This window comes from Maylandia zebra, linkage group LG14 (assembly GCF_041146795.1).
Source record: "Maylandia zebra isolate NMK-2024a linkage group LG14, Mzebra_GT3a, whole genome shotgun sequence".
NCBI classification, from domain to species: domain Eukaryota; kingdom Metazoa; phylum Chordata; class Actinopteri; order Cichliformes; family Cichlidae; genus Maylandia; species Maylandia zebra.
The window spans coordinates 38217630-38227604 of NC_135180.1; positions in this window are offsets into that span (position 1 = coordinate 38217630).

Sequence of the window (9975 nt, forward strand, 5' to 3'; positions counted from 1 at the left end):
CAGAGTGTCCAGCTTCATGCCGACCACAGAGCTAGCCTTCCTGATCAGTTTCTCCAGCCTGCATGAGTCCTTCTTTGCTGTGCTGCTCCCCCAGCACACCACAGCATAGAAAAGTACTCCAGCAACCACCGACTGGTAAAACATCCTCAGGAGCTTCCTGCAGATGTTAAAAGACCTCAGCCTCCTGAGGAAGTACAGTCGGCTTTGGGCTTTTTTATACAGGTGCTCTGTGTTGCATGACCAGTCCAGTTTATTGTCCACCCACAGCCCGAGGTACTTGTACTTGTTGACCACCTCCACCTCCTCCCCCTCTATCTGAACCGGCAGTGGACCTTCTCTGGACCTCCCGAAGTCCACAACCAGTTCCTTAGTCTTTGAGGTGTTGAGTTGCAGGTGGTTTGTGTGACTCCATGCGACAAAGTTCCTCACCAGACTTCTGTACTCCTCTTCCTGATCATCCCAGATACACCCCATGATGGCCGTGTCATCTGCAAACTTCTGAATATGGCATAATTCAGAGTTGTAGCAGAAGTCAGAGGTGTACAGGGTGAAGAGAAGAGGGGACAGCACAGTTCCCTGTGGTGCTCCTGTGCTGCTGACCACAGTGTCAGACGTGATGTCCTTCAGCCTGACGTACTGTGGTCTGTCGGTGAGGTAGTCGGAGATCCAAGCCACCAGGCAGGGGTCCACCTCCATCCTGTTCAGTTTTTCCTGAAGCATACAGGGCCGGATGGTATTAAAGGCACTGGAAAAGTCAAGAAACAGGATCCTGACCGTGCCTTTTCCCCCATCCAGGTGTGAGTGGGCTCTGTGTAGGAGGTACAGGATGGCATCCTCCACTCCGACACCCGCCTTGTATGCAAACTGTAGTGGGTCCTGGGCATGTTGTACCTGTGGTCGGAGGAGGTTGAGGAAGAGCCGCTCTAGAGTCTTCATAAGATGTGACGTCAGTGCCACCGGTCGGAAGTCATTCAGCTCATTGGGCCAGTTCCTTTTAGGGACCGGGACGATGCAGGATGTCTTCCATAGGGCGGGCACTCTCTTATACACCTCATCTGCTTTGCTCTCGGTAATGTGCTCTGACAGTGTGTTATTTAGAGCTTGGAGCTCTTAAAGCCAGGAACAGCATTTGACTGTAAAAACTGCTCATTGGACAGCTCCAGAACACAAAGGCAGGCAAATTAATCTGTTGTTTATGTTGTCAGTGACATCTAACAATGCCGTGATTTACCTTTAGCTCATACTTCAAATGAAGTGATAAGAACGGGGCTGTCTCATTGGTTCATTTTATAAACTATAGTAGATTTAGTGACACTAGATCACAGCCAGCAATAAGTGTGCCGTGCTAACAAGAACTCGTAATATGGATGATTGGATTTTTTTCAGAAGAGCAAGCAGAAATAATTCAGTCTGAGACTGAAACATGGTGTTTCATGATTTCCACGTCTCCTGCACATCTTCAGCTTTCTGTTCTCCCTCCTGTTTGGATTTGTTTCATAGATGTTTTATCTCATCATCAAAACGTTGCCAGCAGTGGAGGAATTTCTAGAACCCTTTCTTTAAGAAACCAGCAGTACACCTAACTGCTGCGTACTAGTAGCAATGTTTATTTAAATACCTAAAAACAAATTATTCTTCAGAAAAATGTCCATCAGTGATAAATAGATGAATATTTCTGCTGTAATCTGATGTAATGCATCATATTTATAAAGTCATATGTTTGCAGAGTGACCGCAGCATGCTCCTTCTCCCATCAGTGTTCGGTCAGAGACCTCGGGTTAACGGTGAGAATGACAACCAAAGAAAGTAGCTTTCCTCTCAGCTTCACAGGTCTAGCTGTTGTTAATGGAGCAAGGAAAGTAAAAAAAAGTTGTAGATTCAAGTCAAGCTCGCTCACAGAGACAGGCGCCACCTGCAGCCAGAAGATGGCAGAATTTACAAAAATGATGCAAATGAGCAACAGGAGAGCCGTTACTGGACAGGATGCTGATCATTCAATTCAATTTTATTTATACAGTGCCAAATCACAACAACAGTCACCTCAAGGCGCTTTATATTGCACAGTATATCCTACAATAATACATACAGAGAAAAACCCAACAATCATATGACCCCCTATGAGCAAGCACTTTGCATCATGGGAATCCCCGGCAGCCTACGTCTATTGCAGCATAACTAAGGGAGGATTCAGGGTCACCTGGTCCAGCCCTAACTATATGCTTTAGCAAAAAGGAAAGTTTGAAGCCTAATCTTGAAAGTAGAGATAGTGTCTGTCTCCTGAATCCAAACTGGAAGCTGGTTCCACAGAAGAGGGGCCTGAAAACTGAAGGCTCTGCCTCCCATTCTACTTTTAAATACTCTAGGAACAACAAGTAGGCCTGCAGAGCGAGAGCGAAGTGCTCTAATAGGGTGATATGGTACTACAAGGTCATTAAGATAAGATGGGGCCTGATTATTTAAGACCTTGTATGTGAGGAGCAGGATTTTGAATTCTGGATTTAACAGGAAGCCAAAACAGGAGAAATCTGCTCTCTCTTTCTAGTCCCTGTCAGGACTCTTGCTGCAGCATTTTGGATTAGCTGAAGGCTTTTCAGTGAGTTTTTAGGACTTCCTGATAATAATGAATTACAGTCGTCCAGCCTGGAAGTAATAAATGCATGAACTAGTTTTTCAGCGTCACTCTGAGACAGGATATTTCTAACTTTAGAGATGTTGCACAAATGGAAGAACGCAGTCTTACATATTTGTTTAATATGTGCGTTGAAGGACATGTCCTGGTCAAAAATGACTCCAAGGTTCCTCACAGCGTTACTGGAGGCCAAGGTAATGCCATCCAGAGTAAGAATCTGCTTAGATACCACATTTCTAAGATTTTCAGGGCCGAGTATAATAACCCCAGTTTGATCTGAATTAAGAAGCAGAAAGTTAGCGGCCATCCAGGTCTTTATGTCTTTAAGACATTCCTGCAGTTTAACTCATTGGTGTGTGTTATCTGGCTTCATGGACAGATAGAGCTGAAAATGTATGCTATGTCTTCTAATGATGCTGCCTGATAGGATGGAGCCATTATGCTCTCATGTCACATCATGTGTTGCACAGCCTTGGTGGCGTGTGGTGCGCTCTGGTGCGCTGTGGTTGCCCCAGCTAAGTTGACACAGGTCTACAATAGCCTCATCATAACAAAGTAAGGACTGTATGATTCAAGTGTACAATACAGAGACATCCAGATGTACAGAAGGAGATTTCAAAGTCTTGTCTTTTGGTTTTGATTTCTTCTTCTCCTACATCAGCACTTATGTGGTAATGTTTTCTGAGTGGTGACGCCTATCGTTCAGGAGAATACTGCCGCCGCTTCCTGCACCTTTATGGCGTTAAAAAACACAAGTGGCTGTGAGACAAGATGGCGGTGAGCAAAGCGATCATCCTGGTGGGTTGACCGGTGCCTTAAGACAGGAGGAGAGGGATTGCTTTCACTGTGTTAGGTTTGAACTGATGTCTGTTTTTTAGCTTCCAGTGCCCTGCCCTGACCAAACGCGCACACTCAGACCCTTACAGTTATTATTCCTCTGAACAGAAACACCGCTGTGTCCAGAAAATTCAAATGTGGGATGGGAATGTGACTAATCTACAGATGATTACACACTTGGCCAAACTGTCAGATCTGTCCTCAGTGCAGAGCTAAACACGATACCCTTGCCTCTTCCCGTACGAGAGAGCAGCTTCATCTCGTCCAGGTTGCTTACAACCATCAGCTGCAACAGTGCCTTAATAAAATATGACTGGTTAACAGGCTTGTATTTCTGTCGAAGGCAGCAAGGTTTTAGTGTAAGCATAGGGTTCACTCGGGGCTTCGTGCAGAGACACAACAGACACACAAAGTTGCTCAGATTTATCCACTTTAAACCAGTGACTGCTCCGTCCCATGCACACCTCTTTGAGCTCTAAGGTCACAGCGCTGACACGTTGGAACGATTCTGTGCCGGTCAGCGAGACGAAAAGTCATCAGTCCTGCCCACAGAGACTGAAGGATGACTGGACTGCACGCTATGTTGCTTTCTGACGCGAAGACGAGAAATGACGTCAGGCCTGACAGAGCAGAGCCGAGGCCATCAGACTGAAGGGATGCCTCATTGTTAGGTCAGCTCATTAAAGCACCTCGTTAGGAAACGTCCTGCATCATTAACTGGAGTGGCCTCCAGACAGAGATAAATGGAGGAGTTAGTCTGGTTGGAGGAAAGCGCGGTTTCTCTCCAAATCTGTTACAGATCTGTGTATTTTGTGTGTGTGTTACAAAGTATCACAAAAACCTCATTCTGGGCTCCATTAGCTGATGCCTGGTAGGAAGTGAACAAGCTGGAGGAAAAGAGATAATCAGACCAATTTAACAATTATCTGCTTTGACCTTTGACCAAAGAAGTGATGAAGAAAAAATAACAGGGAAGCATTCAAATTTTGTTCGATTTAAAATTCTTTATTGGACATCATAATAAAATCTTAATTTCTTTTAGTCTTAGCTTTTAGTAGATGTGCTAAATGACAAAACACGTGCATTTAAAATATGAGCAAAGATTTTTGCTCAATTTAACTGTTATTGTGTAATTTAGCTGGCAGACTAGCTAACTGCAAATATTAATAAAGCGAGAGCAAAGTAAGGATTGTTTTAGATCATCTGACTAATCTCCAGCTTGTTTAGTCTTTCTTTCTGGTACATTTTGGACTCAGCTGCAGGTTCTCCCGTGGCTGGCTCTTCGTGAGTGCTGGGTATCGACACCACTGTTGCAGGCTATTCCATCATTGGACTCAGGGTCTGTCTCACCAATACAAGTGCAGGAAATGAGCTTCTGCAGAAGGCTGTGTAGGCTCAGAGATGGGGTCAGGAACTCGAGTCATTCAGGAGGGTCCATCGAAGGGAGCCAGTTCAGCCGGCCTGAGAGGAGAACCTGAGTCATACCTGCCTTACATACACCTCAGAAGAGCTAAAGGTGGTGGCTGGGGAGAGGATGATCCCTCCACAGGACGGTCTATCTGTCAATCATGAAAACGTCACTTTTCCCTCCCTGACATGAATCTCTCTTGTGGTAAGAGGCGACAAACGTCTTTAGAAGACATAAAAACGACATCTTCTCTTGATGATTTGTGTCATGACTTCGGAGGATACAAGATAATAGAAGAGGTAGGATTCTGGTCTTCCTTTCAAAGTTCAGCCAGTGCTTGTGTACCTGCTGCTCGTGTTACCAGTTTAGTCTGACCATTTTAAACAGAAGACATGAAAAGGAAAATCTAAATATGGCCAAATATTCAAATGTTGGAGGTTATGAAACCAAATCACATGTACGATTTCTGTTACCCAGCTTCTGCAAATTAAACCTAGGTTGTAAAGTGATGTAAATCAGATGAAGGGATCGTGCAGTAGTGCTGTGTAACATCCTGTATGTCAGGATGCTGGATGAATGAGGAGGGAGGCCTCGACTGTGAGCCCTCAGAGATCACGATGGTCTGAGGAAGAGTGAGAAGTGTGCAGGCAGATATGGACTGATGCTATTAGCTAAGGGTGGCACACGTTTTCGTATTATCCAAACATAAAACCAAAAGCTGCCAATATATTTCAGCTCATCTTCATCCTGGCACATGCACTTTTGACACATCACTGTATGAAGCTGGCAGGGCTCTTCAACTTTTCCTGGCTGCCTGTTTGATTTATGTGTGTTTTAGGAAAAGCATCTGTGTTGCTGACAGGCCAAAATAGACATCGCACAGTCATATTCATATAAAATATCATTGAACCTGGCTGAGATGGATGGACCCTCAGACTCAGAAAGGCATGTCTGGTCACGCAAAGGCTAAATATATTCAGTAAGTCATTATCTCAGTAAACCAGCAGTGATGTGAGCAACCTCTGAGTGAACTAGGAAAGAGGAGTAACAACAAAGACGACTTTTAAAATTAGAAAAGAGCCAAGGTGACAGCGAGGAAGGATTTCTAAAGGGATTATATCAGGATACACTTTAAATTCTGTCAGATTGGTTAAAAAGGCCAGGCAGGCATTAGCTGATGTTTATGGCTTCACCAAATATTAATCAAGTTACCTAAACTGGAGGTGTTTTGTCCTCAGTGACACCTTTGTGTTCTTCAAAATCAGTTCCTCCAGAAACTCAGAAGATGCTGTCTTATATTCTGTCAGGTGTGTTGACCCAGGGTCGTATCTGAAACCTGCAGGATGCCGGCCATTGAGGCCTGGAGTTCCCACTCCTGCTGTAGATATCAGTTTAAGGTGTTTTTGTTCTACTCTTGATACGTAGGGAGGGGGCGTGTCTAATTGTGGTACACGGCTCTGCCTGTGAGCACAGCAGCTTTATTCAACCAAACTACAAAGCAAGTCCAGCATCTTTGAGTTACCGTGGCAATGTACCACAGTAAGACGTGAACCTTTATCACAGTGAAAGCCTCAAAGTTACCGCGCTACATGCTCCCAGTTTACATTCTGATCTGCAAAAATGTGGTTCCACAAATCAACCATTAGCAAAGTTCTGTCAGTCTGGAAGTTTGAATTTGACGAAGTGAATTCGAACTCCAACCTTGCCAGGGCAGGAACTTCTGCAGCTCAACAGCAGCTAAAAAAAGTTAAGTTATAACAAGTTAAAATTAAATGTTAGTGCTTGCTTCTAGATTTCTTACATATAAACACTTCTGGTTTTCTCCCATTTTATTTTTGTGCCTCTGTTCTCATTTTTGAATAAAAGAGACACTCTTATTAAATGTGGTGAAGCTTGAATCTGCAGAACGTATGTGAGGCGTGACCAACATTAGCTTTTCAGATTTGACACGAGGTTTTACAGTGAGCCAGGAGAGGGGAGTTTAGGACAACTGGGAGACACAGGAGAATGTTGGGGAGGCAGCAGACGAGACAGCTTTCTGGATGAGTTGTTGTGACTGAAGTGAGTATTTTAGGACATGAGTGGGGGAGTACAGCAGTACAACAGCTGAGGGTTGGACTGATTCCCCAGTGACAGACACTTTTTTAAAAGATGTTTTCAGCACTGCAGCAGCTTAGACAAGAGAAGAAGTCGGAGGACCGGTGCTGTATAATGCATGCTCTCCTAAAACGTGTCACGGAGTCTCAGCCGCCCTCTCGTGAGGGTTCATCACCCACCTCTTGCATAATGCAGGAACTCTGCCCCCCAAACAACAACACACAAACAGATCCTGCAGAGAGATGCAGAGAGATGCAAACTCATTCTCTCTGCTCTCTGATGTCTTGAATACCAGTTTGAAAACACAAAGTGAATATCCAGAGAGTCTGCATCTGCTTGTATAATAAATGATCTTAGATGACCTCCAGACCTCTGCTTTGTTTTAGAAGCCAATTATGTGGAAGAAAAGCAGAGGTTCATGTGGAGTCACAGCTCAGTAGTGATGTGTACGGTGTCTGGTTATAGATCGAGTGCGCCTCTCTTTCTCTCCTCCCCCTTTTTTCTGATCTGAGTCACTTTTTCCTCAGTTTCATTTCCCTCTCTTACTTCATCGGACCACATGCACGAAGCTGTATAACACTGTGAAGCAGTGCAGTAAGGACTCATTAAATGGTTATGTAAAGTATATATTTCTTGATCATGCTTATTCTAACCTGTTACAGCACCCAGTTCACTCACATGGCAAAATATCAATAACCTCCTTTTTATGGGTACATGGCACGAATAGCTTTCCTTTCAGTCAGCACAGCTTTGTAACTACTGTATTCCACTAAAGAGAGAGCATTTGCAAGACCTGAGCTCTAAAGTGCAGTTTGAGTGATAACTGCAGCAATTAGCCCGATAGGTCCAACGACGCTGTGTATCAAGGTGGACCCCAACAATGACAGGAAGTAGCACGGGCTGGTGGCTGTAGAGATGAAGCAGGTGGAGACTTGGATGAGGGTCTTTGATTGGGTGGAGATGTGAAAGGATTCAGGTCGCATGAATGAGATTTAGAGCAGAGGGAACAGAGTCATCATTTTGGTTCTTTTTTGGTTCTTTATGTTACCACTGTACGTTTACCTGGATGTGATGTCTCCAAACACCTCTGACTTCGTTCGGCTGCTTCTGTCCTGTGTCATCAATAAACACTAGTGTCCCGGTGCCACGGCAGCCATCACACTGCCTCCGCCGTGCTTTACAGATGATGTGTATGCTTGGGATCATGAGCTGTTCCACGCCTTCACCATACCTTTGTCTTCTGGTAGAGGTTGATCTCGGTTTCACCTGTCCAAAGCATGTTTTACTAGAACTATGCCGACTTCTTTGGATGTTTATTAGCCAATCTAGCCTTTCTGTTCTTGAGGCTTATGAGTGGTTTGCATCTTGCACTGAACTCTCTGCATCTACTTTCATGCAGTCTTCTATTTCCTGTAGACTTGGATATCGATACACCTTCCTCCTGGTGTTGTGAAAGGGTTTCTTATTAGTGTGGAAATGAGGCTTTTTATCTGCTTAATCTATAATAACATAACAAAAGCCCATGAAATAGTCTTTGAGTCAATTTTCTAATTACTTTTGTTCACTTTAAAAAGATGGTGGCACATGTTAAGGAGCTGAAACTTCTAACCCTTCATCCTATTTGAGTGTGGACACCCTCAAATAAAAGCTGAGAGTCTGCACATTACGTTCATGTCCATTATATAACTATAACTGGAATATGTTTCAGTAAACAAGCAAAAAAAATAAAAGTTGTGTCAGTGTCCAGATATATATGGACCTAACTGTAAGTGTTAATAACATCTAAATGGCTCTAATGGTCATAACAGAAACTAAAATTGAATAAAGTATCAAAAAAGAGAACAAACACACTCTCAGGTGTTTCTCAGAAAACCCATCATTCAAAACTACAGCGTCACATGGGTGAGTCATAAAAACATCTGACCTTGCTCAGCTGTAACGAAGGTGCAAACCGTCAGGCCAAATCTGCTTTTATAGGTGTTTATGCACGAGAGTCTGTAGGGACGGACTCACTCTTGCATTCAGTTGAAGTGGACATTAGAAGAACTGCAGCTTTTGCCACTTCCCTGCTGGCTTCATTTCTCAGCTCAGAGGGTTTCTGTCTGGTTCCTTCCTTCTGCAAGTTCAACAGACGTAGCATCCTCATTTATTTCCACTAGTGTGACCTCGTCTGATACGAACACTCTCCTGCGGTGGGTCATGTGGAAAAGGACAGATTTGGCTCAGCTTAACTCCTCATATTTTCTTATGTGAAAGCATCTATAATGTGCTCTCCCAACAAATACTTGAGAGCAGCACACGTGTTTCCTTAAAGCGGAATGCTAATAATTACATTTCTATCTGTCATAACAAAATTAGGAAATAAGACTGAAACAAAAACAACACAAACACAAGGAGAGAAACGCGCGCCTCCAATCCAAGTAAAACAATGCAAAAGTAATTAAGTTCAGTTAAATGAACCTTATAATAGATCCATGTAAAGCAGAAGGAAAAAAACACAATCAGTGAAGCTGGCAAAAAATATAAACAACTCCAGTGTGTAGTTTTAACAAGTGCACATACTTTTGATTTTATTCAGCTTTAAGCAACAAACTTTGTCGTGTGTGTGTGTGTGTGTGTGTGTGTGTGTGTGTGTGTGTGTGTGTGTGTGTGTGTGTGTGTGTGTGTTTTGCCTTGTACACACATTATGAAGTCATTTTGTTTCTTTGTGTCAGTGGAGATAAAATACTTGCAGCAAAATGATGACTCTCAATTTCACAGGTATTGACTTTACAACAAGCTGCCTGCAGGCAACAACCTGCTAGCTGATTGTTGTTTGTTTAGTGGCAATCCAACACACACACACACACACACACACACACACACATACACACACACACACACACACACACACACACACACACACACACACAGGGAGAGAGAGACAAGTTGTGTATGCAAATATTCAGCCTAAGGGAATTGAATAAATATCCACAATCTGTGTGCGTGTGTCTTTCATCATCAG